Source organism: Gossypium hirsutum, chromosome A09, assembly GCF_007990345.1.
Source record: "Gossypium hirsutum isolate 1008001.06 chromosome A09, Gossypium_hirsutum_v2.1, whole genome shotgun sequence".
NCBI classification, from domain to species: Eukaryota; Viridiplantae; Streptophyta; class Magnoliopsida; order Malvales; family Malvaceae; genus Gossypium; species Gossypium hirsutum.
The window spans coordinates 12,714,934-12,719,933 of record NC_053432.1 but is presented as its reverse complement, the minus strand read 5'-3'; the positions used below and the strand labels follow the sequence as shown (position 1 = coordinate 12,719,933).

Sequence of the window (5,000 nt, the reverse complement as noted above, 5' to 3'; positions counted from 1 at the left end):
GCAAGAGTTGCAACACCGAGGAGTCCAAGAACTTACCAAGGCCATGTCTGTAGCAGAATTGTTGGTGGAATTTGGTGGGAAGAAAGACAGGCCTGAGTCTTTCAAGCCCAAGTCCCAGCCAAAGGGAAATAGTGGGGGAGACAAAGAAAGGCCCCCTAGAAATGACAACGGTAAAAAGCCATGGAACAAAAGGAAGAGTGGGCCAATAAGGTGCTTTCATTGTGATGGACCACACATTATTAAGGATTGTCCAAAGAAGGCGGCGCTCTCCGCTGTGGAAGCGAAAGCAGAGTCTGATGTGGAGGATAACAATCTTGGTTCAATACTAGGGGGTGTTGAAGATAAGAGGAGTCATGGGCTGATGTTTGCAGACATCATGGTAGCTGGCAAAAAGTTGAATGCACTTGTCGACACAGGTGCGTCTGATTTATTTATGTCCGAAGGGGCTGCGCATAAACTTGGTCTCAAGATTGAAAATGATCCGGGTCGAATTAAGATGGTGAATTCGAAAAGTGTTCCAATCAAGGGGGTCGCAAAGGGAGTAAAACTCCAATTTGGCGATTGGACCGGTACGGCATCCATCAAGGTAATACCACTTGATGACTATGATTTTGTAGTTGGATTGAGTTTTCTTGATCAGGTTAATGCGACGATTTGTCCTTCCGGTAATTTCATGGTGATTTCGGATTCGAACTATCAATGTATGGTGAGATTGACAAGAAAGGGGAGCCTCGAAGGGAAAACATTGAATGCAATCCGATTTGCTAAGGGAGTACGTAGAGATGAAGTCTCCTACTTAGCCACTTTGAAGATTGAGGAAACCGGTAAGACCGTTGGTGAGATCCCTAAGGAAGTGGGCCAAGTATTACAATCCTTTCGAGATGTGATGCCTGCAAAGTTGCCAAAGAATTTGCCACCTAAGAGGGAGGTAGATCATAGGATCGAATTGGTGTCCAACATGGTGCCGCCAGCTAGGGCGCCATACCGTATGTCCCCACCGGAATTGGAGGAATTACGGAAACAGTTAAAGGAGCTTTTAGATGCGGGATTCATTAGGCCATCTAAATCTCCATATGGTGCACCAGTGCTATTTCAAAAGAAACATGATGGGTCATTACGGATGTGTATTGATTATTGGGCCCTAAACAAGATCACCGTGAGGAATAGGTACCCTATTCCCCTCATTGCAGACTTGTTTGATCAGCTTGGTAGTGCGAGATGGTTTACCAAGTTGGACTTGAGATCGGGGTACCATCAAGTTCGGATAACCGAAGGAGATGAGCCAAAGACAGCTTGTGTGGCGCGGTATGGCTCGTATGAGTTTTTAGTGATGCCATTCGGACTCACGAATGCCCCAGCTACATTCTGCACCTTGATGAATAAGGTACTTCAACCTTTCCTTGATCGTTTCGTGGTTGTTTACCTTGACGATATTGTGGTGTACAGTAAAACACTCAATGAACATGTGGAACATTTGAGGGAGGTGTTCCAAACTTTGAGGGAAAATGAGTTGTTCGTCAAAGAGGAGAAATGCACCTTTGCTCGACGAGAGGTGCCATTTCTGGGCCACATTGTGGGAGGTGGCAAGATCCGAATGGATGAAAGCAAGGTTCGGGCCATTGCCGAATGGGAGGCTCCAACCAAGGTGACAGAGTTGAGATCTTTCCTTGGGTTGCCAAACTACTATAGACGCTTTATCGAAGGCTATTCTAGAATTACCACACCCTTGATGGACATGTTAAAAAAGGGTAAGGTATGGGATTGGAACCCACAGTGTGAGAGGGCCTTCAATCAATTGAAGCAAGTAATGACAAGTGAGCCTGTACTTGCATTACCGGATTACTCAAAGCCTTATGAAGTACGCACAGATGCGTCAGATTATGCCATTGGGGGAGTACTGATGCAAGAGGGTCATCCCATTGCTTTCGAAAGTCGAAAGCTTAATGAGACAGAGCGGAGATATACGGTTCAAGAGAAGGAAATGACTGCTGTGGTGCACTGCTTGCGCACATGGAGGCATTACTTACTAGGTTCCAGGTTCGTGGTCCTTACTGATAATGTTGCCAAAAGTTATTTTCTAACCCAGAAAAAGTTGTCTCCCAAACAGGCTTGTTGGCAGGTTTTTCTAGCGGAGTTTGATTTCACAATGGAATACAAGCCAGGAAGTGCCAACATGGTGGCTGATGCACTTAGCCGAAAGATGGAATTCGCGGCCATCAGTCAACCTGACGAGTCCCTATTGGAACGCATTCGAGAAGGGTTGTCCCATGACCCTACAGCCAAAAGCTTGGTTGAGCTAGCCAATGAGGGGAAAACGAGGAGAGTTTGGCTTGATGGGGAATTACTATACACCCATAGGCACCGCCTCTATGTGCCTCATTATGGGAAATTGCGCAAGGAAGTAATGAAAGAATGCCATGATTCACGATGGGCGGGCCATCTGGGAATGCACCGAACCTTGGCCCTTTTGGAGGATCGATACTATTGGCCTCACATGGGTGAAGATGTGGAGACCTATGTGAAGACTTTTCTAGTATGCCAACAAGACAAGGTTGAGTTAAAGAGTCCCGCCGGCTTGCTACAACCCTTGCCCATTCCGGAAAGGCCATGGGAGAGTGTATCCATGGACTTTATTGTGGGTTTGCCTAAGTCTGACGGATTTGCAAGTATTCTTGTTGTGGTAGATAGGTTTTCAAAGTATGTGACGTTTATTCCTGCTACCAAGGAGTGCCAAGCTGAGGAGGCAGCTCGCTTATTTCTTAGACACGTGGTAAAATATTGGGGAGTGCCATTGTCTATTATCAGTGATTGAGATGGGAGATTTACGGGCCAGTTCTGGACGGAGCTGTTCAAGTCAATGGGCTCGGAATTAAACTTCTCCACAAGCATGCATCCACAAACTGATGGGCAAACTAAACGAGTGAATGCATTGTTGGAGACTTATCTCCGACACTATGTGAGTGCCACGCAAAGGGATTGGCCCAAGTTGTTGGATGTTGCCCAATTTTCATACAACTTGCAGCGAAGTGGGGCAACTAACCAAAGTCCGTTCGAGATAGTGACGAGCCAGCAGCCACTCACACCCAACGCTGTTGCGACCCGTTATACAGGCCCAAATCCTGCTGCGTATCGATTTGCGAAGGATTGGCAAGAAAAGAATGACTTGGCTAGGGCTTGTTTACACAAAGCAAGTAAGCGCAACAAGAAATGGGCCGATCAGAATCGAAGGGATGTGCAGTTTCAAGTGGGGGACTCAGTCCTTGCCAAACTACACTTGATGTTGCGATATACGGGTTTGTACAAGGGGCTTGTGCGAAGGTATGAGGGGCCGTTTAAAGTCTTGAAGAGGGTAGGCAAGGTGGCCTACAAACTTGAGTTGCCAGCAAAGCTGAAGCTCCATCCAGTGTTCCATGTAAGTATGCTCAAGCCATACAATGGAGATCAAGAGGATCCAAATCGAGGCAAGTTGGAACGAGCACCAATGGGGGTAAAAGTCTCTTATGACCGAGAAGTTGAAAACATTGAGGCAGATCGTATGGTGAGACGAAGGTATCATCGGCCACGACATGAATACTTGGTACGATGGAAAGGATTACCTGACAGCGAAGCAAGTTGGGAACCTGCCGAGGCATTGTGGCAATTCCAAGAGAAGATAGCCCAGTTCCATGAGGGGGACGCGACGAGGGCGTCGCTAGAACAAGTGGGGGAGAATGTCATGGGTCGTGAAGGGTAACTTGCAACCATGACGGACTTGTGCGATTTATCGCTTTTGAGGGAGCTCATTTTGCCCAATCAGATTGGTCCAGTACTTGGAGAGATTGAAAGCCCATCTCCGGAGCTTGGAAAATATGGAAAGTAATCTTCAAGGATATGCTTGGCAAATATGGAAGGGGATCTTCAAAGATATGCGATCCCAGACTTTAATGTAATCTTTAAAAGATACGATTCTGTAATCTTAGAGATTTGATATCTTGATAGCTTTAGATCTTAGCCATTGATGTATTTCAATCTGTACCGTTGATGTTGGGAAGGCAAAACTATAAATAGAAGCCTCTCCCCCTTATTGTATTCATTCAGTGATTAATAGAATTTTGAGAGTATTCACTCAAACTTTTCTCTCAAGTGTTCTTATTTTCTGTGGCTTTTGTTCATCTTTTGAGATCGTTCTTACTTCGTTCTTCTGCTGTTCTTCGTGCGTTCTTGAGAGGAGTTCCACTGAATCCTCAAATTGTTGCGAGACAGGCTGACTTAGGCATTTTTGAGCGAAGGATCCTTAATTGTTGCGAGATAGGCTGACTTAGGCGTTTTTGAGCGAAATAACGCTTGAGGCCGCACGGATTGCTTGGGAAAACTCTAAGTCCGTGACACTAGACGGTTCTATTAGTCTTTCGCCCCTATACCCAAGTCAGACGAACGATTTGCACGTCAGTATCGCTGCGGGCCTCTACCAGAGTTTCCTCTGGCTTCGCCCCGCTCAGGCATAGTTCACCATCTTTCAGGTTCCGACAGGCACGCTCTCACTCGAACCCTTCTCAAAAGATCAAGGTCGGTCGGCGGTGCACCCGTGAGGGATCCCGCCAATCAGCTTTCTTACGTCTTACGGGTTTTCTAGCCCGTTGACTCGCACACATGTCACACTCCTTGGTCCGTGTTTCAAGACGGGCCGAATAGGGAGCCCGTAGGCCGACGCCCGGAGCACGCAGGTGCCGAAGCATGCCGAGACAGCGCGTGCTGGATCCCACGATCGAGGCGACGATGTCTCCACAGGCGTATCAAAGGCCTGGGCTTGAGCCCCCGCCGCGACCCGCGTCGGTCTACGCCCCGAGCCGATCGACGGACCGGCTCTCGCCGTTCCACATCTGACCGGGGCGCATCGCCGGCCCACATCTGCTTCCCTCCCGACAATTTCAAGCACTCTTTGACTCTCTTTTTAAAGTCCTTTTCATCTTTCCCTCGCGGTACTTGTTCGCTATCGGTCTCTCGCCCGTATTTAGCCTTGG

At 47.6% G+C, this 5,000-nt stretch overlaps 1 pseudogene; it reads right to left on the bottom strand.

Annotated features, from left to right (window-relative positions):
- Window positions 1–5,000, bottom strand: part of LOC121207004 (uncharacterized) — a 9,181-nt pseudogene that overhangs the window by 3,871 nt on the left and 310 nt on the right.